At 37.4% G+C, this 26,293-nt stretch overlaps 1 protein-coding gene across 26 annotated transcripts in view; it reads left to right on the top strand.

Annotated features, from left to right (window-relative positions):
- Positions 1 to 26,293, top strand: part of BNC2 (basonuclin zinc finger protein 2) — a 438,453-nt gene that overhangs the window by 390,805 nt on the left and 21,355 nt on the right. The window lies entirely within an intron of this gene.

Raw genomic sequence — 26,293 nt, 5'->3', positions numbered from 1 at the left:
ACATAGGTATAGGTGCCTCTATCTCAATATAAAAGTTGGAGGCAGAAATCTCAGAAGATTGCTCCTGAGCCATTTTAGATGGATAACTTTATTAATTCTTATAATAAAGCCCAATTTAATTTACATCAGCATGTTATGTTTCAACTGGCATGAATAACTTTTTTCTTTGATGAATGAATAGAGATGGTTTTGAGTTATAAGAAAATAAATAATGCGAGGGAAGAAATCCTGGGTTATCTTGGAGACAGCAGGAGAATTTCTGAGAGTGGAAGTGAAAAAGCAATCCATAGACTTGCCGATGGACACTCATTAAATGTTAATAGGAACTGCATGTGATGAAAGACAGGCGATTCTGAATTTATCTTGTAACTGTAGGTCTACAGCTGGAGGTATGCAAATGAAATCAAGGAAAGGCATTAAAGAAGTTATTTGTTAGGAAATAGAAGCAGGATTGTTTGCTTAGTCTACCTTGAAGAGAACATTCGTGAACTGGAAAGCACAGAAGTGAGTGGCCTTCCATGTCAGTGGCAGATGGAAGATGTTAGAAAAGGAATAGTCCTATGTCTGAATGAATTCCCGGGAAAGTTGAGAGCCCCCTGATGTAGTAGGCATGTGAAACCATGTAGCCGACATTAAAGCCTGTTGCACTTTTATAACCTCCTTGAATCACTGAAGCGAGCTGTCCCTGGTGTAGCAAACATGTCCCTGGATTCTGTGTCTTGACAGCGAATTGTACCACTGTCCTTGAAACCTCCTTATACTTCCCTGTTTAGTCCTGGGTCATTGGAATGCAGGCACTGGATTGAAGCATTTATTCATAGCAGATTAATAATATAAGTAAGTATCTGTGAGGCCTCATTTAGAAGGCTCTTAGAGGATTAATAAAATATTTACAAAATAACCTATATGATTGCTTCATTTTTGAGATATTTAGCTCTAATCACATCATAAATCTTCTTTCAAAGTGGCTTCTCTCTTCTGTGAAAGAATTTCCATACTACTGGAAAAGCAGAAACAATTCCTGCCATTACTTTTATTAAAAACAAAAGAGAGTCTGGTTTCTTTGTACACACATGTTCTCTTTCTTACACACACACATACAAGCAAGCACACCACAGAGCCAATACCCAAGAAATCAATGAACAGAAGAATAAAATGATCGTTTTTAAAAAGACTAATCATTGAATTTAGTGAATGGTGTTCACACGTAAAGCATGCCAAAAAAATCATCCTTTTATTATAAGAATCTTATTTCTGCATGTTTTACATAGCACCTACAGCCGAAAAAAATCTTAAACTGATAGCAATATAGTTTTTCCGGTAATTAGAATACTGATAGAGTTCTTTAAAATGTTAACCTCTGCCTTTAAAAAGTCTCCTGTGTCACATGTTTGTTTACTATTTCATATGTAGTATCAGTAGATCACCTTATACAATCAGATTTCTAGATGCAAGGTCAATATTTCAGTTAGTTTTTGGATTTATGCTAAAGCTATAACTATTTATATGAATAACCATTTACTGAGTGCCTGCCATGTGCCTAGAAATTCAGCAAGAGCTTTTATGAGTATTTATAGTTCATTTAATTCAGTCCTAATAATAACTAATACTCCTAAGAATATCCCTATCCTTGTTTCATAGCTGGGAAACTGAGGCTCAGCTTGGTCATAGAGCTAGTAAGTAAAAGATTTGGTATTGGAGCACAGATCTGTGACTTCATACTCCAATTTTATTTTGATTTCATTTGATTTGATTTGATTTTCCGTTCTATTCTGCCTCCCCTTACTTCCACAAAGTGGGTATTTTAGGATTGTTAGAACCAGAGCTTATCCTTTATTCCCTGATAGTCAATGATCTTTTATGCTGTTTTACTGAATTTTCTTTCAGTTGTACACTATTGCTCCTATTATGTTGCTGCCTTTTTAACTATGACTTCTGTGATATAATTCGGAGTTAGCCTCTTGATACATGTTTATCAACTTTAATAAAATATTTATTAGCTGATTAAAATTTTTGCCAGAAATCCATATTAAAACATTCTTTAAGGCTAAAAAATGTTTGTCTGGCAACAGTCTGCTGTATATATAATGGAAATATTTTTACCCAATTTCCTTTCATTTTCCTTCTCAAAGCCCTTGCAGAAAGGGATAATGGAACAGGCAGCTGTGGCCGTAGGAAGTCTGTGCAATCTGTGGTTTTAAATATATATACATATATATAAAAAATATATGCCAAAATTATGCATTTGCCATGATTTTTTTCTTTTTATTTGTTGCTGGTATAGAAGCTCCAACTTTCCACTTGTCTTACTTGTGATTAATTGGGATGTCTTTGTTCTCTCCAATGTAAGATCTAAAAACCAGCCTCTGTCTTCACTGAATGTCAGTGCAGCTGCTGTTTGCATGCTGTTTTCTTTGTTGCTATGTGTGTGGGTGCCTCAGGCCCAGGTCCTGAGTCCCCTTTCTCCTGCCGTGCATTGCCTATGTTTCTGTGGAGAATGGTAATATTCTTGGATCAGGGACTTTTACAAATAGGTGTGTTCTTCCTTGTTGGCTTGGAGTGATCAAAGACCACCATGTTTCATTTTGCCCAGAGCCTCGAATCTTGCCCACCCCCCATCCTCGGTAAAATCCATTGCAGAGAGCTTTTTTACCCTAAGGCCTCAGAAAACAAATCCAGCACCTGTGGCCTGAGAGTGTTACTTACAAAGGCCTGGAAACTCCCAGAATGTTGTTTATGAAGCACACTCTTAGTTGGGACTCACAGGAGTTTCTGTGTCTCTTGTTTCTTTTCTAGCTGCTTGTGAGCATCAGACCCTTTTGTAGAGAGAAGGAAGAAGGTCATGTTATAGAACATGATCATGCATGTCAGGACAAATGCTAATTCACGACACTGAATTCTGACTAATACCCTAAGGGAAGGAAGAAATACATGCATATGGGTATACCTTGGCTTCCATTTAACTCTCTAATTTTTCTTTTTTTCTTTTTTTACTTAAATAAGGAGTTCTGTCTTCATTAGTGGTGTTATTCACGGAAACTGTAGAGTTTCTGCACTTGCCTTGCCTGTGTGAAGTAGAAGGAATGTGTTTTCTTTTGCCATATCCTTACTCAGCGGGGGTGCTCTTACTATAAAACCAGGAAACTAAACAGAAGGACAGTGCATGTATTTGCTCCTTGTTTCCCCTCACTCTGGACTTGAGTAGAAATGCAGTTTGTAGCCTTCCTGCATACAGTCAGTACTGAAGTAATTAAGTGAGGTAAGGCATGTGAAGCACTTTTTCCTTTAGTGCTTGGCACATGGTGAGTGCTCAGTGAATGGTAGGTGTTACTTTTCATTGAACCCAAAGTCACATTGCACCTCTCTCTTTAATGCAGATTTATCGTAGCTTTTTTTGTTAGATCTGAAGGTTGAGGGCACCTGGGTGGCTCAGTCAGCTATGCATTTGTCTTTGGCTCAGGTCATTCTGAGAATTCTGGGTTTGAGCACCAAGTGCAAATACAGGGCTCCCTGCTCAGTGGGTGGGGGTCTGCTTCTTCCTCTGCCCCTCTCCCTGCTAATGCATGCACTCCCTCTCTTGCTCGCTCTCTCTGAAATAAATAAAATCTAAAAAAGAACCAAAGGTCAGTTTCTGCATTACTGAGAGCATCATCAGCAAATGTTGACTTTAAAATAAAATTTTATTTTTTTGTACTTTTGCATTTAATTGGTGGATTGGTTTGAAAACAAAATGCTACATAGATTTCTTTTTTAAATTAGTTTATGTTTCTAGCGACTGCTGTAAATAAGTTGGATGTTGTATTTGTAGACTAAGAACTGACAAGCCAGTTTCAGACAACAATGAAGATTTTCTATTCTGTTTATCAAAACCAAGAGATTTGTAAGCATCCCCATATTGATTTTTGTTATTAAAAGTGAATATTGAGATGGACCACAAAAGCTGCTTTTCCAGCCTCTGCTGGATCAGAGGCCTCTTTGGGGGAACCATTAGTTGCATCTTCTAATAAATAACATTTGAGATATTAAATACTCATTTGAATGGATGTTCTCTAAAGAATATGAAGCTAGTATAGTCCCTTGGCTTCTGTGAGCCTTAATCGCATCTATCTATTGTGCAATTTATAATGGTAGATACTTTCCCCCCTTAGGTACAGAGTGAGTTTTCAGTAATGTTTCTTGACCCAACCTAACTTGACACCATAGAGGGCACTAATAAATCACACCTTCCTATTCTCAAGTAAAGACAGATATCTCCTTCTCTCCCTTCTCTCCTCGATCAAGGATCAGAGCTGAGCTTGTAGCCATCTAGAACAACAAATTACAAAATCTGTTTTTCTATGGGATAGCAGTGGGGGTGCAGATTTGAAACACTGATGGGTAAGTGTGCAGAAAGCTGCTAACACAGCAGGCCTGAGACAGCCATTCTTAAAAAGGCTTGCTTACAAAGTTGTCAGCTGGCATCAAGGAACTTGGATTTGGGGAGTGTTCCACCATTCCGTAACTGATAAGTGGTGCAGCATTCTAAACTGTGGAAATACTGTAGCTTATGCTGACCACTTGCTTTATTTCTGGGAGTCTGGAATTTAGGGTTTGGGTACATGTGATGAACCCCCAACAAAAACCATGGGTACAGATTTGCTAATGAGCTTCTGTTGTAGACAACACTTCACATGTACTGTCACAATTTGATGCTGGAGAAATTAAGTGCATCCTATGTGGCTCCTTGGGGAGAGAATTCTTGGAAGTATGCTCTTGGTTTCTTCTGGACTTTGCCCCTTGCTCCTTTTCCCTTTGCTGATCTTGCTTTTGATTATCCTTTCACTGTAGTAAATCTTAGCTCTGAGAATGACTATACGCTGAGTACTGTTAAGTCTTACTCATCTGGGGCTGGTCTTAGGGACCCTCAATAAAATAGTTAAAACCTAACTTATGTAGGATTCCATATAAAAGAAAAGGCAGAAAGTCTAAAATGCCTGGAAATTTGCCTTCTGGATCCCCCATTCTGTATCATTTTCTTCCTAAGTACTACTTCATTTTGGTTTTGAATTTAGTAAATATGTTTAGAATATAATGTAATTGGGTGGGCACTTCTACAACATTCAGGTACCAATGTGAACTCATTCCTTGTTCTCTGCTATCATTGGAACTGAGGTGTAAACATCAGAGACTTAACACAATGTATTTTTTTTTCTGGCTCTTAGACACACACAGACACACACGTTTTCTCCATTACCTGGTATTCTAATAATTGGAAATCAGTACCAACTAGAATTCCTCCTTGATAGAATATAGTGGCAATTGACTCTCATTTAGGAATGTTTTACTAGTTAGGAAAATAAAATGACAAAAATTGCCTTATATCAGCTTTTGTTTTTTGTTTTGTTTTGGTGTTATTACCTTATTCCACTTCTTGGATGTTTATACAGAATAATGCCTTTCCATACCATACAACAGAGAAGTTTCCAGAGTTTTTAATGTCTATTTTCCACTTGAAAGGACTCTACTTCCTTCCGTATTGGGAAAAGAAAAAGAAATAGGAGTGCCACTGAGAAATACCATCCAGGAGAGCATGTGTGAAGAAAGTGAGAGGCAGAAACTAGATTCAGGAGTGGCTACACTGGCCATCATCAACTCATATGCCACTGTTGGCCTGGTAGTATTCTCATCTGTTTGCAAGAGCTTACATACACTTTGCCTTTTTAGTCTGGTAGGATAACCTTTATGCCTTACTTCAAAGACACTTGAACATAGAGCAAATAGAGCATGTAAAGTTATAGACAATGTTTGCTTTAAACTTGATGAAATTAGACACCAGAAGAAAACACTGTTTGGATGACAAAAATTTTGTCTCCTTCCCTGTAATTCCATAAAAAATAAAAAATTAAATGTTTATATTCTTTCCATTAATGAAATTCTGATTTTTTTTTGTTAAAATGACTTAGTTCCTTGATAGTTTTTATTTAATATTACCTTTCCTTCCTGACATAAACATAGTAAAGAAAAAAGTCTTCCTGATAATTTAGAAAGTAAGTAGTTGCTTTTCTTCAAAGGTGTCTTGAACTGTTTTTATTACATGGTGATTCACTGAGAGAATCACTTCACTAATTATAAAAGTACGTTTTTAAGACAAGTCATTGTCTATGGAACTGTTATAAATAACAAATGATAATAGGTTAAAAAGTAAAATAAGTGAAAGCCTTTTATATTTTATAACTTCAACTAGCTGAAAGGTCTTCTGGAAATGATCTTCATGCATGTAATATTTATTTTTTAGTACATTTCATATTCATTCAGCAACATCTGTTTTCTATGCTTTTTTTCTTACCATTCTATGCATTTTACTTTTCATACACAACCAGAGCTCTATATTAAGAATTCAACTGATATATTCAAATTTGACAACTCTAGGCTCTACTTTCCTATACCTATGTGTTTATTTTTTCTCTGCCAGTTTAATTTTACCAAACCTACCAAAGAGACTTCTCTACTCCTCCTCCTCCTGCTCTGTCTGCTGATACACCTCCTGCTCTGGCCAGGACCCAACTACTTCTTGTTTGAATTAAATTATTTCAAATGTTCTAATATTCAGTGTTAACATTGAGTAATTCAGTGTTGGCCATAAGTTAAAGTTGTTTCTAGGCTGTCAGATTTTACATGTACTATTCAGATCCCATATCTGCATTTTTGAGCTCCATTTCTAATACTTAGTTCATCTTCCCTACATTTCTTTTTCCTCCTAACTTGTTTTCCTCTGACAGCCACTCTTTATCCATACTGTCATTTTTTGCATTTCAGAAATTTTAAGTTTTTGCACCTACATCTCTAAATAGTTCTATAGTAGAATGAACTTGGAAGCATAGGTCCAACCAATATCTTAAAATATTTAGAGAAAAATCAGTTTTTACTTGCATCAGAAAATATTCATGTTTTTGTTTGTAAGTACATCTAAGATTTTCAGTATCTACATTTACATATGTGACTGCTGAACCAGACACTGGACAACTTCTGTTTTGGACTCACACTGGCTTGTTTTCAGAAATCTAGTAAGCATCTGTCTACAGAAGATAGTTGGGTTTATGGGAATAACAAGTGGTTGTCAGTAGAAATGAATTAGATACAAAAAGAGCATAACTTGTTAAAAATGTGTGTGAGGTATAAAGGGTATAAAGATGAGTGTTCTGGAGCCTCTATTTAGGCATACCTCAGAGATAGTATGGATTTGGTTCCAGACCATTGCAATAAAGTGAGGCTAATGAATTTTTTGGTTTTCCAGTGCATATAGTTATGTTCACACTATAGTCTCTTAAATGTATTATAATAATGCATTATATCTTTAAAAAACACTGTACATATCTTAATTAAAAATACTTTATTGTTGGGATCCCTGGGTGGCGCAGAGGTTTGGCGCCTGCCTTTGGCCCAGGGCGTGATCCTGGAGACCCGGGATCGAATCCCACATCGGGCTCCCGGTGCATGGAGCCTGCTTCTCCCTCTGCCTGTGTCTCTGCGCCTCTCTCTCTCTCTGTGACTATCATAAATAAATAAAAATTAAAAAAAAAATACTTTATTGTTAAAAAAAAATATTAACCACCATCTGGGCTCCCAGCAAGCTGCAATCATTTTACTAGTGGAGGATCTTAGCTCAATGTTGATGGCTGCTGACTGATTAGGGTGGTGGTTGCTGATGCTTGGGGTGGCTGTGGCAGTTTCTTAAAGTAAGACAACAATGAAGTTTACCACATCAATTGACTCTTCCTTTCCTGAAAGATTTCTCCGTAGCATGTGATGCCATTTGATAGCACTTTACCCACAGTAGAATTTCTTTCAAAATTAGAGTCAGTCGTCTCAATCCCACTCTTGCTTTATCATTTATGTAATCTTTTAAATCTTTTGTTATCATTTCAACAGTCTTCACAGCATCTTCACCTGGAATAGATTCCATCTCAAGAAACCACTTTTCTTTGCCCTTCCATAAGAAACAGTTACTTCCCCCACTCAAGTATTAAACCCCTAAAGGTGATTTCATCCATGAGGATTAATACCTTCTTCTTCCAAACTACTGCTATATGCTGCTGGTATTTTGACTTATTTCCATGATGCATGAATGTTCTTAATGGCATCTAGAATTCCAGATCGTTTCCAGAAGTTTTCAATTTATTTTCCCAGATCTATCAGAAGAATCACTATCTATGGCAACTATAGCCTTACAAAATTTATTTCTTAAATAATAAGATTTAGTCAAATTACTCTTTGATCCACAGGCTGCAGAATAGATGTGAAAACATTAATCTCATTGTATATCTCTATCAAAGCTCTTGAGTGACTAGGTGCATTGTCAATGAGCAATAATATTTTGAGAGGATTTTTTTTTTCTGAGCAGTAGGTCTCAATAGTAGACTTAAAATATTAAGTAAACCATGTTGTAAACAGATGTACTGTCATCATCGAGACTTTGTTGTTCCATTTATAGAGTATAGGCAGAGTAAATTTAGCATAATTCTTAAAGGCACTAGTGTTTTATCAGTGGTAAATGAACATTGGCTTTCAGCTAAAGTCACCAGCTTGCATTTGCCCTAACAAGAGAGTCAGCTGTCCTCTGAAGCTTTAAAGCCAAGCATTGACTTCTCTCTAGTTATAAAAGTCCTAACAGCATCTTATTCCAATGTAAGGCTGTTTGTCTATATTGAAAATCTGTTGTTTAGCGTAACCATCTTCGGTAAGTATTTACTAGTTCTTCTGGATAACTTGCTACAGCTTCTGCATCAGCACTTACTCCTTCACCTTATACTTCTATGTCATGGAAATGACATGAACCAGCCTCTTCTAGCTTCAAGTTTTTCTTCTAGAGCTTCCTCACCTCTCTCAGCCTTCACAGAACTAAAGAGAGTTGAGGCCTTTCTCTGGATTAGGCTTTGGCATAGAATGTTATAGTTGGTTTGATCTTCTATCTGGACCACTTAAACTTTCTCCATATCAACTGTAAGGCTATTTTGCTTCCTTATCATTCATGTGTTCCCTGGAGTAGCACTTTTCATTCCCTTCAAGAACTTCTTTGCATTCACAACTTGGCTAACTGTTTGGCACAGGAGGCTTCGCTTCCAGCCTATCTTAGCTTTCAGCATGCCTTCCTCACTAAGCTTAATCATTTCTAGCTTTTGATTTAAAGTGAGAGACGTGCAACTCTTCCTTTAACTTAAACACTTAGAGACCATTGTAGGGTTATTATTGGCCTCATTTCAATGTTATCGTGTCTTAGGGAATAGGCTGGAGGAGGAGAGAGATGGCGAACAGCTGGACCAGTCAGAACATGCACATTTGTTGGTTAAGTTTGCCATGTTATATGGGTGTGGTTTGTAGTACCCCAAAACAGTTACAATAGTAACATCGATGATAATTGATCACAGATCTCCATAACAAGTACAACAATAATGAAAAAGTTTGAAATGTTGGGAGAATTACCAAAATGTGACACAGACTTGAAGTGAGCAGTGCTGTTGGGAAAATGACACTAAGAGACGTGCTCCACATGAGGTTGCCACAAACTTTCAATTTGTAAAAATGCAATATCTGCAAAGTGTAATAATAAAACGAAATCTGCCTATACTCAAGGGTCTGGTTATACTGTAAGGGGTTATCCCAGATTGCATGTGACCTATATAAAATGGAATACAGTTAAAGGAAAAAAATCCCACAAAAAAACAGATGGGGATTCTGAATAGATCACAGGATTTATGATGGGGATGATATTTGAGAGGTGGATCTTGAACAACAGTGGGACCCCAGAAAATTGATGACAGCATTCCAAGCGGAAGGGACAGCGTAAGCAAAAATGTGATGTTTCAAGAAAGTATAGTGCCTTCACTGAAAGGTAAGTTGTCACGTTCAGCTTCAAGGTGAGAGTGTATATAAGAGAAGTAAGGCTTAGCAGCTAGATCTGGGCAGTTCTTGAATGCCAGCATGAAGAATTTATACTTAAATCATTTAGCAAAAGGGAGCTATGTAAGTCTAGTTTCGAGGTAAGGATTATAATGTGATGAAGAGGTATACTTTGGGCAAAGCAGCCTGGCATCAGAATGTGAGTGGAGAGAGGGGAGTAGTAGATGGGCCAACAAGGAACAATAATCCACTTAGGAAGGAATGTGGGCCATCACTAAGCTTGTGAGGATAGGTTTGAAGAGACAGGTGTGTGACTGGACAGCTGAGTTAACCAAGGAATTGGTCAAAGGAATTTACCTTTTCATGCCTGGATTTCAGAGAGAATAGTGGGGAAAATAGAAAGCAGAGAGACACACTGATGGAAGCTCAAGTGGAGGTGAGTAGATAGGAATACCTTCTGTGTAAGGCATTTCAATATAGTTCTAGACTCTGAGTTCTGGTTTGAATCCTGGCTCCTAACATTACTAGCTTTATGACCTTAGGCAAATTACTCAACTGTGATGTGCCTCAATTTTCCCATCTATAAAGTGGGTTTGATAATAATACCTCAAACCTCATTTAAGTGCATATACATTACCTTGAGTCTTTGTTGTCTCAGTTCAGAGTGTAGGCATTATTATCTTGTTTAATCCTCAGATGTCTTGCAGGTAACTATTCTTAGCCTATTTAATATATGATGAAACCAAGGTAAAGAGACTCTGTTACTTAAAGCAATCCTTTAGCTTGAAAATCACATTTCAGTAAAAAATAGGCCTCTGTGCCTTTGTGTTTCAGATTTTGTTTTGATTTGTTTTGTTTTCAGAATTCAGATAATAGTTTTTTGAGCAACTGGCTAGTTACTTTGGTCTGTAGGTGGAATCCCTATAGAAATCCTCAGAGTTGAAGTTTTCCTCATAGAAAGAGATGCAGCAAATGCAAGACAGAGATGAGAACTCACAAGATTGATGGGAAGACCAGATGAGGATTTAGGAAGTGATAAGTAGAGTTATTTGCAGAAACTAAAATGAGAGAAGAAAGTGTGTGTGTGTGTGTGTGTGTGTGTGTGTATACACACACACACACACACACATATTTATAGTTGTAGTTATGGTTTATTATTCCTGTGTCCAGTATTAAACTGACAGATTTAATTAATTTGTTCACTCCGTATACAGAACAGTATGTGAAAGACTGTTGTTGCATTTTTCCAATACAAAACACCAAACATGTGAGATTCTGTTGCATTTTCCTTTCTAGTTCCATGAACAATGGGATTTAATTTTGATCCAGAAAATGTCCAACATAAATAAATGCAATATCATTGCCAAAACCATTTTCTAAGAACAATGGACAGTTTTCTGATAAAAAAAAAATGATGAGGACAAAATTTTCCGTATATATATTTTGCTAAAACCATCATTCTCAACTTTTTTTCACTCCCAGAATGCTGATAATATAGCTGCTTCCCCTGCACAAATGGTCTTGGGGAAAGACTTAATGTTTCTGTTGGACACCTTCTTAATGGTTAGGAGGGGAGTTCAAGGAAAAAATGTTTCCGGTATATGGGTTTGAAAAGAGTATATAGGGCCGGTATATGGGTTTGAAGAGAGTGTCAATTGATTGGAATCTACTCATCTATCCAGGATGTGGCAGTGGAATGGAGTGGATGTTGTTTCCGGAGTCCAGAATCATTATGCCAGGAGAAAAGGATAGTATTGTGAGAAAAGTACTACACTAAGGGGAGCTGACTGGTTTGTCCCAAGTCAGCCACATAACTTTAGCTTCCTGATTTTAGGCAAGATACTTCTTCGTTAGTTTTCTCATTTGTACAATAATAAAGGTAGCACTAGATGACCTCTAAATTGCCTCCCAACTCCTACATTTATAGTATTAATGAATTTGCTCAGTATTGATTCATCTAAGTAGTGGGGATATAAAGTACAGTAATCTTGTGATAAAGAGACCTACATGACAGAAGAATGAGCAGATCACTGAAGGAACAGCTAATTCTTACTGGGAATGGGGAGAAGGGAAGAAGAGAGTGAGATAGGAAATATTTCATAGAGAGCTTCATTTAGCTTTCATTGAAGAGAATGACAGAAGCAGAATAGAGAGGGGTTCAGAATCAGGTAAGATTTTTCTGTACTCAGAATCCTTTATGGCAAGTAGCTCTTTGTAGCTAGAGCATCAGAGGTCTTGGCAGGAGATGATGTTGGGAAGGTAGGTTGGGTTTCTATTGATGGGACTTGAAATACCAGGTATGGGAATTTAATTATTTATTCTGTGCACAGTAGAGAACCAGTACAAGTTTGCTAGGAGAGGAAGTGAGATATTCCTAGTCTCAGTTTTCAGAAATCTAATGTAAATGCATAGAGAGTGGTGATTCCCACAATTTGCTTCCTGTCCTTGCCTGTTAACTTATACCCAGGTACCTCTTGGCATTTGTATTGATCCTTCAGGATTGTCTCCCTTTCTATAACAGCACTAACTTCACCAACTCAAGAAAATACTGTTTGTGCTCCTTTTTTTGAGGTGACACCAAGAGCTTATCTCCCCTAAATGCATAGTCTCCCCCCCACCCCCAACCAGATAAGCAATATGATTAGCAAGGTGTAAAAAAACAAAGGGCAACAAAACACAGTATTAAAAGAAAAAGAAAGTTACTGGCATTAAAAACTGACTTTCTCCAGTTCTGTCTCCAGAGATAGCCTGAACAGTTTAAAAAAGGGGGGAGGGGGAATTTTAACCCCTCAGTGGTTGTCACAGTGATGTCAGTCTTAACTGGGATCTCTTTGGTCTAACACACTAAAAAGAAAAGAAAATTGTATAGCACTTTCATTTTTGCCTGCAGCATTTGTTGGTTGAAGCTGTATTGACTGAATGCAGGACAGACACTAAAATCAGTCTTTGGGGAGCCAAGGGAGCCCTAGGGATTGTGCTAGAATCTGAGGGGCCTGGCAACTCTGGCTTTCGTGTTATTCTTTCTTTTTGCTGCAGCTTTTTCTTCCAGCCTGTTCAGCAAGCACACCAAGAGGTACCGTGTGTGTGTGTGTGTGTGTGTGTGTGTGTGTGCATGCATGCGTCTACCAGATAGCTTTATTATCGCCAGTGCTATGAGCCCTCCCTTACAAACTCATGGCTGTCATTTGGGGATTTGATGCAAGCTTTCTACACGCCCAACTCATTGAGAGTTGAAAGCCATCCTTCAGATTGGTGTGGCCCAGTTACTTACACTTGCCAGTTATCCGCTACCTTGGTGTCATTTAAATGGAGACATTTTGAATGTTTCACACTTCAAAATAAATGTTTTAGTATACTCGTTAAATGGCAGTCATCTCAGCCAAATGTTTCTGCCTGTTCTCACGCAAATGTTTATTTACTTGATAATCTGCAGAATCATAGATTTCCAGATTATTTGCAACTGACTCAATCTGTCTTTTTTTTTTTTTTTTTTTTTTTAAGATGCTTGTTGGGCAGCCCGGGTGGCTCAGCGGTTTAGCGCCGCCTTCAGCCCAGGGCCTGATCCTGGAGACCAGGGATCGAGGCCCATGTTGGGCTCCCTGCACGGAGCCTGCTTCTCCCTCTGCCTGTGTCTCTGCCTCTCTCTCTTTCTCTGTGTCTCTCATGAATAAATAAATAAAATCTTAAAAAAAAAAAAAAGATGCTTGTATCATCTGATGTTCCCTGTTATCAGAGCAGATGTAGTCACCCTGATAGAGCATTGGGCTAAACTGATTTCATTGACTTAAACATTGTTAAACAATTTCAAATGTAGCTTTGGAAACTGTGTTCTGACCCTGTTTAATAATGTTTAAAAATGCGTCAATGAAATTGGCTTAGCCTATGGCTTTTATTACATTATCTGTTCTCAGTGACACGGATTCTGTGTTTTATGTGTGGACTGGTTCTAAGTAACCTAAATAAATAAATAAGTAAATAATGATCCCAGCTGAAGAGTGTGGCTTATCCCTAACCCATCGAATTTGTTTCAGAATTGGTAAATCATGAGAAATACCTCAAGGATGCCCTATCAGCGATAAAGTTCTAGGAAATGCCTTCAAGAGGTTGAGCTGGTGTTGGGAGTCCAGTGTGCATCTTTTCCCCCTCTTACCTCTTACCCTCTCACCCCTTACTGCCCTTCCCCTTCCATTTACCCTCCATGTCATTGTTGTGACGCCACTACTGAATTCCACATGATCAGCTTGGAAATGTAACATAAAACATTAAATATGTTTTTACTAATTGTGATCTGCTAAAATCACAATTGAAGTGCTCTGTCGAAGCATTTTTTTTTTAATTTCAGAAGCAGTATTTAAGTGATGACATGCAGTAATTTGTTCATTCTTCTGTCAGTATAATTTACAAGACAGTGGCAGATAAACATAGCAATACAAGATTCATTTACAGTGACACAATGGCAGATACACAGAGCAGAACCCTGCCTATGAGATAAAGTGGACTGAGTGACTTATGCAGTAATTAGGGGATAATTGTCATTAACCTCACAAACAGTAGTTTACCCATATTGTTTAAAAGGCTCCAGGATGCGTAATGACAAGGTAATCTGTCAAAGCGCTAGGGGGAAATATTAATAAGATTTGTGCAAGCCTGGATAGAAAATATGCAGAAAGCGGCCACATTAAGCTAATTGGTGGATGAATATACACTTGTAAAAGTGCTTCTAATGGCACGTTTGCTGCTCTCCAAATGACTACCGTTAATGTGGAGAAGTGGGCTGCTTAGAAAGTCAGGACTGCTGGGACAAGAGGGTATTAAGACATGCAGACGTGGTTATTACCTTGCTCTATAATGCATGCTTCTTCCTCGTATCCTCCTTTATTTTGAATTTCTGAGTTTTTTGTTATAGTAACATATATTGATTAGTAACTGATTATTCTGTTTTTGATCTATATTTGTTCAGGCAGCCACCAACCCCAATCACTTCGACTTTGTAACCAAATAAAATGTGTAATATCTGCTTTGATAGCTGCTTATAAATATATAGAAACTGTTAATGCATACGTGGATTTATAATTATACATACACGTGTGGGGGGTGCCTTTTATAGAACACATTTAATCTGAGCAATCAAAGGAAAGTATATCCATCAACAGCCTTGTGTATGTATTACAAGTAATAATGTGTTGTTCCCTGATGAATGCTAAAGCAGGAAATTAATCTTTGTGTTCTACTGCCGTTCTTATGCCCAGAGAAGAACAAAGTTATATCTCCCAATACATCTTTCTCTTCAATCACACACTCCGTCCTCTGTGTGTTTTATAGAATACTCAATCCTTGCTGTTTTATGGAATACTGCTTAGTGAGTGTTCAGGCCCTCTCTACTCCTGCTCCCTCATATCCTAAGGAATATGTTAAAGTTCCTTAGGGTTGTGCAGTCATCTCCAGTTGTAGAGTAATTCAAAGTATAATATGTGAAATAGAATCATCTTTTCAAGCTTTGGAAGCTATGATCACATTGGGCTATCCTTGGTTGCACAGATAAAATGGCAAAGCTCAGAGCTTGTGGCCTTGAATTTGTCCCAAGGTTTCGGCCCCTACTTGATGTGTAAAATCACTTTCATTGTGAAACTTTATCAGACATTATAGGAAAGCACATCAGGAAATGCCAGGGTCTCAAGCATTTATATTTAGATATGTAAAGCCCCACCACAGACCCCTAGAGATATATGGATGCTTTCTATGGACCCAGTGGCAGAACTTTGGTTGTAGAAAGAGAGGTAAAGGAGAAAATGTCATCTTCAAAGCAAAAATGTTAGAAAGGGCTCTGGTAAGTTATGTTTATTGCAAAGCAAACAGATTTATAGCTGTCATAGGGCTCGTGCTTTATCTTCATGTCTGAGAGGAGAAGAAAACAAGACCACTTTCAGGGGCCATCCTTTTCTTTCTTCCTGTTGCCATTGTCATCATTGTGAGTATTTCAAACTGCTGCTTTGCTATCTTGAATGCTAAAATGATTTACTTCTAGCATCTCAGTGATGATCATTGTCAAATGAATAACTTGTGTCCATTTAAAGGGTTTAATTGGAGGGAGGGTCTTATATGCAAATACTGCTCTTCCTTGGAACTGCAAAGGTTGCTGGAAGACCAGAGATAGTTACTTACAGCTTTATGGGGGAACAGCATTTATTTTGGAATGGTTGATTCTCAGGTTGCAGAGTTCTCACAAACCCTAACTGATGGGATTTTGAGGGGTTCCCATGGCCTCTTAGGGACTTTTTGAGCAGTTTTCCTAAATTTTCAGGCAAAGTTTCCACTCGAGCTGATCATTGAATTGACAAGGAGTAAACTGATTAATCCAGAAAAGTGAATACCTGTAATTATGTCACGGATAAGGAGCCCCAGACAGAGGCATCAAGGGAGGCATCCAGAATATAGGACATAATACAGTAACTCTCAGATGAGGGCATGCTTTCAATCACAAATGAATGCATTCTAAAAATAATCTATAGACAAGGTTAAAAGGAAAAATAATAGCCTAGAGCTTAAAACATTTTAATTAAAATTATTTATGTGTCCAGACTATAGGCATAGATAGTCAAGTGATGGAATTTGAGAGTCAAATAATGGAATTTTGGTGTAGCAAGGCCTAGAAAATATAGTCAGACTGACTTACCCAGGAGAAAGCATAAGCTGGGTATTGGTGGTTTGACAGCCAACCCAGCTGGTCACTGGCAAAACCAAGACTAGAACTTAGGTGTTACTCACTTACAATTTTTATTTCCCTCTGAGGTTGACTCTGTATAAGTTATGTTAAATGAATCAAAATCTGAAACTTTAAGATACAAATTCTGTTTTAGCTTGCAGGTGCAGAGTTAGATATCCTGTGTTTACACTAAGGACACAGGGGTAGTTCTATGTTGGAATTTGGTATGCTAGGAATATCAGCTGGGTTTAATATCTCTATTTAGACACTTAATGATTCCTAATATACTATTAATAAATACTAAAATATACCATGTCTTTAAAAGTCCCTCAAGTTTGATTTACAGTAGAGTTAGGTAATTTGAAAAATACTTTTTGAATCATCTAAACGTTACAGAAAGTAATTTCCTCTGCTGAAATTTTTTTAAGATTTTATTTATTTATTCATGAGCGACACAGAGAGAAAGGCAGAGACATAGATAGAGGGAGAAGCAGGCTCCCTGCAGGGAGCCAGATGTGAGACTCAATCCCAGGACTCCAGGATTACGCCCTGAGCCGAAGGCAGACGCTCAACCGCTGAGCCACCCAGGCGTCCCTGAAATTTTTTTAATATGGGAAAGCAAGGCACCTGCTTTATTTATTTGCAAACAAATGCCCATAGAGGAAATGCATATGGTTGTTTTAAGCTAAACAAGCTAAAATTCCTGAGTACAAAGAAGAAATCCTGACAGGCCTCTAATAGAGCTTAGCTGGAGAGTCTATGATTACGTATATTGTAACGCTGGAGTGATCTATCATCATCACAGTTTTTAAAGTAAAAATGCTGTACAGACTATTACTAAGGGAGAAAAAAAAGTGATAGTCCTCTCTGAATTATATATTCTTATCTGGTCCATAATGAAGAACATTCTATAACAAAGTGAATTTTCTATCAAAAGTCAAACAATATGTTTTAAAAATTACAGGAACCATTTAAAACTAGTGCCCTGGCATTTTGATAATGTTATTTTAGTTAGAGAGGTGATCAGTTTGGGAGGATGTATTGTTCAATTTTTCAATAATTTTTTTTCTCTTAAAAAAATACCTTTTTCAGTGAAAAGTATTTTCAACTGTGGATCAGAAAGTGTTGAGGTTTATTATATATTGAAAAATGTCAACACTAGTGCCTAAAAGTCACATAAAATTACCATGTTGCTTTTTTCTTCTGCTACCAATTCCAATCAAGGACCATGCTCATCAAACTTCTAGTTCCACCCAAGGAGAGGCATTCCTTGACTTTGTACTTTTTTTGCAGTTAATTGAATATGCCTTACTTCAATGTACCACCATTCTCCATAATCCAGCACTTGGAATGTTTTAAGACTGACTTATAATGAGGTTCATGTACAGTAAGAGTAAGCCAAGAGTGATACAGTCTCTATGTACATGTGCATATTTCAGTACATGCAGATCTGTGTAATAAGTAACTCTTTTAAAGCCAATCCCTATGCGCAAACAGTATAGAGAGCAGACTTCAGTGTTTGCATGTCCGCTAACAAGGACTAAATCCTTTTTTAAAAAAGATTTTCTTTATTTTTTCATGAGAGACACAGAGAGAGAAGCAAAGGGAGAAGCAGGCTCCCTGCAAGGAGCCCAATGTGGGACTTGATCCTGGATCCCGGATTCCAGGATCATGCCCTGAGCTGAAGGCAGACGCTCAGCCATTGAGCCACCCATGTGTCCCTAAGGTTTTCCTTTTGAGAGAAAATTCTGGAATGCAAAGTTTTCTAAGAGTTCTAGCATTCTAACCAATGATGGATATTCCTGTAGCATTCATTTCTCCTTATCTGAATCGGAAAGATATTTCAATCAGAAATATCTTGATATTTTAAATCAAGATTTTTATAATCTGGACATTCTGAATTTATCACCAGCTTCTATAATCACAGCAAGCCAAACTATGCCTAGCTCTAATGTTTGCATGCTCATTTCAATAACTATGATGGTCCTGGGTTGATGAGGAAAGCATATTTGTTTTCCAAAGGGGATGTTCATGTGGACAAATGTTAACAAATAAAGTACAATCCTGATTATTATTAGTTAGTAGTTTTTCTTTTCTGTCTGTGCCACACTCTGTTGATTCTTTCTCATGGTACTCAGTCTTAGAGAGGAGCAGAGGAAGCAAGAATGTGACTGGTCAGCTTTATATTTTGAAGGTAAAGTGATGCTCTTGAGAATTCTGCAAAATACAAATTTCCAAATCATAGAAGTTGAGTAGGGTTTTCATTACCCAAAACAAATGTTGATTTTTTTTTTATCAGGTCTAATTTGAACCATTTGGTGCAATCATGGTATAAATGAGTATTTTCATTCTGCCTACAGATATTACAGTTGTTTCAGCTGGCCTAGAAACATTAGCCTAAAATAGTGGTGGAAAAGTACAATCACATAAAAGAGCTCTGTGTGAATAAAGAATGGTATAATTTTGTTTACTTATACAACCAAACTGCTCCAGTGTATATTGTATATGCTAGTGGTACATCTTTCTCAATCAGTGCCCTCCAAGAAATATGTGTTTAAATGTAAATTTGCTAAAACAAATAAGCATGCCAAGTTCTTTTCCCACATAATTTCAAGTGTTTCTCAGAAATTATCACAACATTGCTTAAAAAATTTCCCTAAGTACTTCCCAGAATCTATTCCTTTCAATAATTTTTTTCTTTGACCATTTTTATTCCTCTCCCCTTCTTTCCTGCTTACATACACATACATGCAGGCACATAGACACACAAAACTTTGACCCATCCACATTTATGATTGCCAAGTCATAAATTATAGAGATAGATAAAATTTAACAAGAAGGCGGCGGGGATTGGCCGTGATGTAAGTGGGGAGCACCCAGACCAGTTTTTTGGCTGAAGAAAAAAGTTTTCACAATGGCTTGATTTTAGGTAAACTGTTTGAATGGAAATATCTGCATGTTACATACAGACCCATCTAAGTTCTAAAACAGGTAACCAGTGGGAGAATGGGACAAAGGAGGGCTGAAAGTTTTATGACTTCTATGATTTTTTTTAAACATGTGTAATGTTCAAAGGCTTCCTTTCCACAGAATATCTCCCTAAAACTCTTGCTACTTCTAGTCCTCAGTCTGCCCTCTCCACCCACGAGTGGCACTCATGATCTCTTTGTTCTCAGACCCCATCTGTTAAGTTGATGGAATACCCCTGTTTATATCATTGAGATAATGGTCTGAGCCCATCGCTTGCTCCTGAGGTGACCCAGCAATTATATGATATATTTCCTAATTTCTGGGTCACATCCTGACACATGTCCACCTAACCAAGAGTCTAGCACGAAGTAGAGGAGAGCTAAGGTGAATTAGCTGACAGTTCCTCATCAACATCATCCGAAGGGTTGGTGAAGATGTGTGTGCCTATACTACCTGTCTGCCACGTGTCCGTATTAACTGTAGGGAAGCAATCTCTAGTTTTTATGACTGAACACCCCTTTGGTAAAAATATATGAGCTTGGAGCTTAATATATGTACAACTATTTCTAAGTTAGTTTAACATATTGCTGTAAAGCCACATATAAAATATTAGTAAGGGGATCCCTGGGTGGCTCAGCGGTTCAGCACCTGCCTTCAGCCCAGGGCATGATTCTGGAGACCTGGGATTGAGTCCCACATCAGGCTTCCTGCATGGAGCCTGCTTCTCCCTCTTGCCTGTGTCTCTGCCTCTCCCTCTCTATGTGTGTCTCTCATGAATAAATAAATAAAAGAAATATTTAAAAAAATAAAATATTAATAAAAATCTTTTAGGTTAAAAAAAGAAAAAGGAAAACTTTTGTTTACTTCCAATGTCACAGTGGATTATGGGGCATACCCTACTGATGGGAGAGACGTGTGTGTTTGTTATTCTGGCCACAAAACAAGGCAGGAAACAAGAAATAAGATGATATATAAATGGGAAATTTGGGCAGTCCTGGTGGCGCAGCGGTTTAGCGCCGCCTGCGGCCTGGGACGTGATCCTGGAGACCCGGAATCGAGTCCTGTGTCGGGCTCCCTGCGTGGAGCCTGCTTCTCCCTCTGCCTGTGTCTCTGCATCTCTCTCTCTGTCTCTAATAAATAAATAAAATCTGTAAAAAAAAAAAAAAAATAGGGAAATTTATGAATTCTCGAGTTCTGAGTATGATTTAATGCAATTTATATGAGTTAATGTTTTAAGTCGACTTCATTAAGGCATATTTTGCATACAGTGAAACATACTGATTTTAAGTGTATATATTCATGTGTATTAAAGTGTATATAGTCATGATCTAGAACGTTTCCATCACCCCACAAAGTTCCTCAGTGTTCTTTGCAGTCAGCCCTTCTCCCCTCCCTCACTCCTTGGCAACCACTGATCTTCCTTCTGTTCAGTCTTACCTTTCCCAGAATTTCCGTGATCAGAATGGTAGAATGGGTAGCCTTTTGAGTCTAATCTCTTTCTTTTAAACATTAATGCTTTTGAGAGTCCTTCATATTTTACTTTGTATCACTAGTTTATTCCTTTTAAGTGTTTATTGATATTCCTTCATCTAGCTCTCTCATCCTTTGTTTACCCTTAAGACTTAAACATCTAGAAAACCAGGTAAAATTTATGATTCATAGCATTGTTTCATCAATTTTTAACTCTGCAATTACTGTTAAATTTTACCGGATAGAGTGCCAAGCTACATAGTCTTGAAATTTGGTAACTCTCTAACTTCTACCCAACCCTATTCCTCTTGCCTTGATATTTGAATTAATCCTGAAGGATAAACAGTACAAAATTCCAATTGGAAACTGTCTTTTTTTTTTTTTTTTTTTTTAATTTTTATTTATTTATGATAGTCACACAGAGAGAGCGAGAGAGGCAGAGACACAGGCAGAGGGAGAAACAGGCTCCATGCACCGGGAGCCCGATGTGGGATTCGATCCCGGGTCTCCAGGATCGCGCCCTGGGCCAAAGGCAGGCGCTAAACCGCTGCGCCACCCAGGGATCCCTGGAATACTGTCTTAATGGGACGCCTGGGTGGCTCAGCAGTTGAGCATCTATCTGCCTTTGGCCCGGGATTTGGGATTGAGTCCCACATCAGGCTCCCTGCATGGAGCCTACTTCTCCCTCTGCCTATCTCTCTGCCTCTCTCTCTGTGTCTCTCATGAATAAATGAATAAAACCTTAAAAAAAAAAAAAAGGAATACTTTCTTAAGATAGCATACTTCAAATCTAGACATGAAATCAAAAAGTACATCGCATAAACCTCTGATCTTGTACTAGATGGTCAACATTTTCTATAGCTCAATATCATTTAATTAAGAGATTTAAAATTATATCAAAGAGGAAATATTTTTAGCTAATCATTTTAGGATTATTTTTAAATATATGCCTTAAATTTGACTGACAAGAAATTCATGGAGTAAAAATAGAAAATTAAACTATTCTCTGCCTGTCTTTTTTTTTTTTTTTAGAGTTAAACTGTTTGCTTAATTTCTTAATAATTTGAGTAATGCTAGAACAAATAAGTCCTAGATCTCTACTGTATTCACTGTTCCTCCTTCATTTACATGCATGGACAGAAAGAAAGGCATTATTTTCCTCCCTGTGCTTTGGCATGTAGTGGCCTGCCATGAACACAGATGGGTTCCTTTTGGGGCTGAGGAGTTTTGTAGGCTTGAGGTCATCTGACAATCTACTTATCCCAAAGTTTCTTATCTTGTCCCTCTTCCATCTCTTTACATCCTTTCCTTAAGTAAGAAGAACCAAACTTACTTTGATCTTAAAACTGCAGGTCATATACAGTATTTTAATGTGAAAAAAAGGACTTAAATAAAACCATTGAAACCATGACAGTTGACTCTACTACAAAAGATTTCTAAAAAGCATTCTGCAGAGCCATATAGGTGCCAGATTTCTACTGAGTGATAATCACTGGTTCCAACAAAATAATAAAAGGAAGTCTCTTCATTTAAAATACTTATATGTAAATATTTCAAGTGTCTTATACTTTTTCTGAACCCAGTAAAACTGGTTTATAAGTTAGGATATTTGGTTTCACTCATCTTTTAATGAATAGTATAGCTGGTTATTTCACAAGAAATCAATACTTATAATAATACCTTGCATTTCTCTTAACAGGGTAAGTCTTATTATCCTCATTTTGTAAATAACAATTCCCAGTGAAAAGGTTTAAAGATCACTGAACTCTGGTTACAAATGGGAAAAGCCTTAAGAAACTGACCCACAGACTCCGAAATGGAATGGGAAAGACAAGAGTACTTTACACACTCTGATGTGATGTATATTATTCCTGCGTAGACCCATGTCCAGTATGAATGTTGGTCAACCCACATTCATAGTGGTCTACCAGACTGAATTTTGTTTTATTAATGTTCTTCTTTGACAATACCTAACTCTTCTTTTGGCTTTTATTCACTCTGGTAAAGTTTATTTGACGTGCCAAAGGGGCTGAGATTTTAGATCTGTACTTCTCGATTTGTCTATGAAGAAGGACCCATACCCCACCATCAGTTTTGAGCAAATATTTAAGTTGAATAAAATAAAAATAAATTATTTTTAAAAATCTTTTTTTTGTTGCTGCAGCAGATGTCACATTATCTCAAAGCCTTCTAAATGATTACTCCCAATTATTTGAAGGTTGGTTTAAAAAAAAAATTGACACTGGTCCTTTTTGAAAAACATATAGACCACTTGTGGAAATTCTTGCCTTGACCCAGGAGTCTCAAGCCACTGTTTTAAGAATCACTGCATCCAGAGCATGCTTCTCTCTCTCTCTGTTACTGAGATCTTCAGGAGAAAAGAACCCCAGGTTCTTTTTGCACTTTGATGACTTCCAACTCCCATTCAGCCAGTTTATCCAAAGATGTACTAAAACAGATAGTCATTACTAGCATTTTTCTTTCTGCAGTTGCTCTATTTATGAGCGTGATGATACTAGATACTTTTGATCAAATATGAATGGTGGCTTCTTTGGAAGGAACTTCTGTGGCACTATATATTGCCTGGATTCAGGGTGCCCTGTCAGGGGGACCCCAGTTTGAATGGATAATGTGGATGTTTGTCCTGTTCCCAAGCATATTTGTTTGCAAGGATGTTATATTGTCCTATGTAAGTATAAATCGCTGTTGCCATTATGAGTATAAATGAAGCTTCTCTTTTATGATTCAGGCTACCAGCAGAGTTCTAAATCTTGCTTACCTGGACCTCTTCCACCAGAAGTAAGTGGTTTAACGTAACAGTTCCATTTTAGTGGAGACAGCTACTCAGGACTAAAAGAGGTCTGAAAGGCAGTGGTTTTAGAAATAGCAGCAGGCATTGTGGCGGGCCAGGAGAAAAGAGAAACCATATGGGACTGCTGTGTTCTGTTGGGGGAGACAAGATAGGAGGGTGATGGAAAGGAGATGCCTCAGGTGGGTTTGATCAGTTGCCATGGTTTCTAAGGGCTGTTTTAATACCACAGGCGGCCAGCTGTGTAAGTACATTATCGACATGCAGACTTAGGTGAAGGCTACCTGAGAAGAAATGACTGTGTGCTGCTCAGGTCGCATTGCAGCCTGAGAAACGATCCACAGTAAAAGCTTCCATAAAAGAACAATCAAGAGAGTGGATTTGATAGTAAGAGAAAAACACTGTAGAGGAGGACATTACAGTGCTCCAGAGACCAGCCTTGTTCAGCAGAAGTCCTATTCTTTACTGTCATAGATTCAGTGTGTCCACCTGGGAAATGGCATTATGGATGATAGTCATTATACTCCATGAACTGAGAGTCAGAATTTCTGGATTCAAATCCTAGAACCCAAGTTAGCATATTGGCAACCTCAACCAGCCATACCCCTTTCCTTCACCCCTGGTCCCTCATCTGTTACAAATTTGCTGAGATCTGGAAGCTATTATGAGGTTCAAATGAGATAATCTATACAAAATCACAATTTATTTCTCTATTTACCTACAGCACCAATGCTCCCCCTTGCTTTCCCCTATTCTAAAAAAATGATGTAAGGGAGACCAATTGTTTTGATTGATACTTTTTAAAAACTGGCTGTTGTAGGACTCCAGGATCATCCAGCATCACCGTGTATGCACATCATTATATATCTGAGCATATAGCTGCATGAGGATATTTAATCTGAAAGTTCATATTATCTACAAGATAAAAGAGGGATAATTTTCGTAGGATTTGGATACCTACATGCACATACCCACATGTATACTTTATGTAAAATGATAGAGTGCTAGAGTGAGCCTTATAAGGAATCGCACATAACTATTAGGGCTTCTGTTTTGTAGAGTAATTTAAATAAATGATAAGTATCTCCTTACAATCAAAGTAGTTGTCATGGTTCAGACAACTGTGGTCCAGAGAGAATTTTATATCACAAGGCTGAATAAAACCATCTATAAGACAGAATTTTCCATTGCAAAAATAGTATATAGTTCCCTTTATCCTGCTTCCCCTAATGACACATTCTACATAAACATAGCACAGCTGATGAAACTAAGAAATTTAGGTTGGTACCATACTATTAACTGATCTAGAGATTTATTCAAATTTGCCAGGTTGCCTTCTAAAGACCTTTTTCTAGTCTAATATCTCTAGAATCTCATATTTATTTGTCATGTTTTCTTGGCTCCCTCCAATCTGTAACCATTCTTTAGTCCTTTTTAAAAAAAATTTTACTGACATTTACACTTTGAAGAGTACTTAACACTGTTTTGTAGAATGCTTTTCAATTTTGATTTATCTGATGTTTTGTCATGATTTAGATTGAGGTTATACATTTTTTGGCAAGAAAGGGATGTTATGCCCTTGTCAGTATATATCAGGAGGTACATGATGATACTCATACTGGTGATGTTGACTTTGATTATGTGGTTAAGGTGGTATCTGCTAGGTTTCTTCATTGTAATGTTATGGTTTTTCTCTTTTGTAGTTAGTACCTAATTTGGTTTTTTTAAGAAAATTTTCTGCTTTCTTAAATTGATAGGCAGGTTGGGGCAAGTATTATTCACAGGGATTGCCAAGTGTCCTGTCCTAGTTAGGAAGAAGATGTGCTCTAGAAAATGATGGAGTCATTATTTAAGTGTTTGAATACATTTCTCTCAATCCATGCTGAAATGGATTGCCTGACATTGGATTGCAGGATTTTTAAGTCCTACCTCCAGGCAAATCTCATAGTTACTAGCAAAAATGAAAGTGTGAAATGCTTTTTAATGTATATTTAACAACACATAGTCTGGTGATTACTGATGTGTATTCTCTGTGGACTCCCTTTGCTATCAGAGGGGGATGTTAAGAGACAACATTTTTACACATTTATTCTATCTAAATCCATCACATGTTTACTTTCTAAATATCTATAACTGCCATTTATAACAAGATCATCAGAAGTCAAATACTTAAAGTCTAACTCAAACTTTGAATCATAGGATTACAATCAATTTTCGGGAAAAGTGAAATCACTGTTTTTTCTTAACTCTACCTTATGAGATTGTCTATTAGTAAATGACACTAAAATCCGGGCATTAAAGAGAAAAAAATACAGTTTAGTAATGGGGGCAACAGAAGGCAAAGCTACTTTTTTCATTTTTTTTTAATTCGGAAAGTTATATAATAGCTCCAATTTAAAGGAATTTTCATCGCTGAAGCCAGTATCATGTCTGCTTGTATCAAAGAGGTAAATTTCACAAAATGT

The sequence above is a fragment of the Canis lupus genome, chromosome 10, assembly GCF_048164855.1.
Source record: "Canis lupus baileyi chromosome 10, mCanLup2.hap1, whole genome shotgun sequence".
Taxonomy (NCBI): Eukaryota; Metazoa; Chordata; class Mammalia; order Carnivora; family Canidae; genus Canis; species Canis lupus.
This window is presented reverse-complemented; position numbering and strand designations above follow the sequence as displayed.